This window comes from Psammomys obesus, unplaced genomic scaffold (genome assembly GCF_907164565.1).
Source record: "Psammomys obesus unplaced genomic scaffold, mPsaObe1.curated_primary_1811, whole genome shotgun sequence".
Lineage (NCBI taxonomy): Eukaryota > Metazoa > Chordata > Mammalia > Rodentia > Muridae > Psammomys > Psammomys obesus.
Window position 1 is genome coordinate 41,349,831 of NW_026585504.1, and position 2,980 is coordinate 41,352,810.

The following is a 2,980-nucleotide window of genomic DNA, read 5'->3' on the forward strand; positions in this document are numbered from 1 at the left end:
GAGTGAGTTTTACAGGAGAGAATGAAGTTGTGTTAGTCTGTGGGAAGGCCAGCATCAGGCAAAGACAGTGGCAGTAGATTTATACAATTGAATTAAACACATGCTTCTTTTTGTGGGGTGGAGGAGTTGGGGCATGGCCTCTCTCTACAGCCCTGGCTGTCCTGGAACTCAGGGTGGAGGAGTTGAGGCATGGCCTCTCTCTACAGCCCTGGCTGTCCTGGAACTCACAGAGATCTGCCTGTCCCTGCCTCCCGAGTGCTGGGATTAAAGGTGAGTGCCACTGAGCCTGGCTCAGACATTTCTAATGTAAGGCAGAGCTTTGACTGAAGCAAGTAGGGTAGAGGAAAGGAGAAGTGTCCAGGTTTGAGTCTGAAGGTATGCAGGGCAGAGGGTAGGTCAGGCTTAGAGGAAGCAAGATGCTCTGTTGTCAGTCACTTTGGCGCCTGAAGGTACGGGAGGAGACTGGAAATGCAGGTTAGAGTCCCAGGCTGAAGCGTGGAAGGAAAGCCGATCCTGGCGATGGAAGCTGGGGAATGGTCGTGAAGGAGGTCCCTGCGGGGAGGGGGGGTGTTGGGAAAGACTCTGGGAGAGGCCTGTACATGTCCTTAAGGCAGGAAGAAGACTGTGGTGACAGCGCAAACAGCCAGGGGCCAGCAAGGGACTAGAGCCAGGGGAGAAGCTCTGGAAATGGGAGTGTGGAGGCCTGGAGACAGGATTCAGCAACTGCTATTGTAGAGGGCCAGGGTTCAACTCCCAGCACACCCCACCCCCATTCTCACAACCATCCACAAGTCCAGTTCCAGGGACTCCAGCGTACCTCTGCCCTCAGAGAGTATGCACGACATGTAGCATACATGAAAGCAAAACACTCACATACTAAATAAATACAAGTTTAAAAAAAAAAAGGGAGATTTAAGGGAAGAAAGAAAGGAATGGGATGTGAGCAGAGTCCAGAGTTTCCAGAAGCCAAGGAGGCAAAGGCCAGGTGGAGCAGGGCCTCAGGGAAGCCCCTGGGGCAGGAATTCCAGACCTTCCGCTAGGAAGACAGCTAAACCAAGGGTGTGGGGGTGGGGGGAGGCCCCAGGACACTCCCCTCGGGTTTTTTCCTTGCTTTCTCATGGCAAAAGCTGGTCCAAATTCTGTTCCCTACTTCCATGAGCACATTTCAGTGCAGAAGGAAAAGGTGAAGAAGAAGCTGGGACTCGCCCTGGGATGAGAGCATCGAACAGAGGCAGCTGAGGGGGCATTTAAAGCCCGATAGAGTTGGGCGTTGTTGATGCACGCCTGTAATCCCAGCACTCGGGGAGGCAGAGGCAGGAGGATGTCTACGAGTTTGGGGCCAGCCCTGTCTACAGAGTGAGTCCAGAACAGCCAGGGCTACACAGAGAGACCCCGTCTCAAAGAACAAAACCATTAGTGCTTAGGTGCGAGTGTGCACCAGACCAGTCATCAGTCAACACCAGTCACTCACATTCTGGTGTGAGTGACAGCACAAAAGGTGGCTCAAGTGGTGGCTTTTCTTCCTTTTCCATTCATGAAAGAAATTAAATGTGCGCAGTTTAAAAAGCTTTTTTGTAGGGCTGTCAAGTTGGCTCACCAGTAAAAGCACTTGTTGTGCAAAGCCTGATGGCCTGAGTTCGAGTCCCAGAGCTCACACAAAGGTGGAAGAAGAAACCCAAGAAGACTCTACAAGATGTCCTTTGACCTCCACGTGCACACTGTGGTGTGCGCACGCACGCACGCACGCGCGCACACACACTTTTTAATGACTCTGCATTTGAGGCTTTGCTTCCTGCCTTTGCCGTGTCTCTGTGAATGTGACGTGATGGTAGGTGTGAGCCGAGGGTTCCCCCTGAAGCCTTTTGGCCGTATCTCCACATGGAGAGTAAACAGCTTCTTGGGCTGTTGGCCCACAGAGTTGGTTTAGGAATGTTACCGACTGACGGATCTCAAGGGGTCAGGGAGAAATGGCATAGGTACTTCTAAAGTTTATATTCGCTACTCTTTTGTCACTGCGACCAAATCACCCTGAACAGTCAGATTCAGAGAAGACAGACTGAGTGTGACTCTCAGATTCAAATGGGTCGGTCCAGGGGTGCTTGACCGCATGTGCTTTGGTGTGAGGTAGTTAGGGGAAGCTACTCACAGCACCATCAACCAGCCAACCAGAAAGCAGAAAGGTACAGGCAGGAGCAGGGGATGGTGTTCCTGCAGAGGACCTGCTTCCAGGGCGAAGGTTCCACAGCCACAGGAGCCTGTGGGACACAGACCATTCAGTCTGCAGCAAGGCCCCCTCCTCCAAAACCCACACTCCAGTCCTCTGAAGCTCGTCCTCAGAAGGCCCATCCGAGCTGGTGGAAGAGGCACCCAGGACTCCTCCCCCACCAGAACACAGGCCTTGAATTTGGGCCTTTGCCACATGCCGCCTCCCCCCATCCCCCCTCCTCCATCTGCTCTGTCCATCTGGCCACTTGGAGCCCAGCACTAGGCCAGTCCAACATTTCTCCGGCTCGAAACCAGGCTCCTGCACACAGTAGGTGCTCAGTAAGCAGCTGCTGAATAACTGAATGAGCTCCCACTTTAATGGCGATGGAGCTAATTCACGTCCTTCTTCAACCCTCCAGACAGTATTCCCGGTGTCTAAGGGTAGCTCTGAAGGGGGGTGCCTGAAGACTTTAATATCTGTTATTGTTCAGGAGCCAGGTATGGGAGTATACACTTCATGCTTGGGAGGTAGAGGCTGGGGGATGAGGAGTTCAAGGTCATGCTCAGCTGCCCAGTGAGTCTGAGACCTAACACTGTCTCAGATTGGCTGGGATGGGGAGATGGCTCAGTTGGTGAAGCATTTACCTCGTGAGGATAAGGGCCTGAGTTCAGTGCCCTATAACCATGTTGAAAAGAAAGAAAGAAAGAAAGAAAGAAAGAAAGAAAGAAAGGAAGGAAGGAAGGAAGGAAGGAAGGAAGGAAGGAAGGAAGGAAG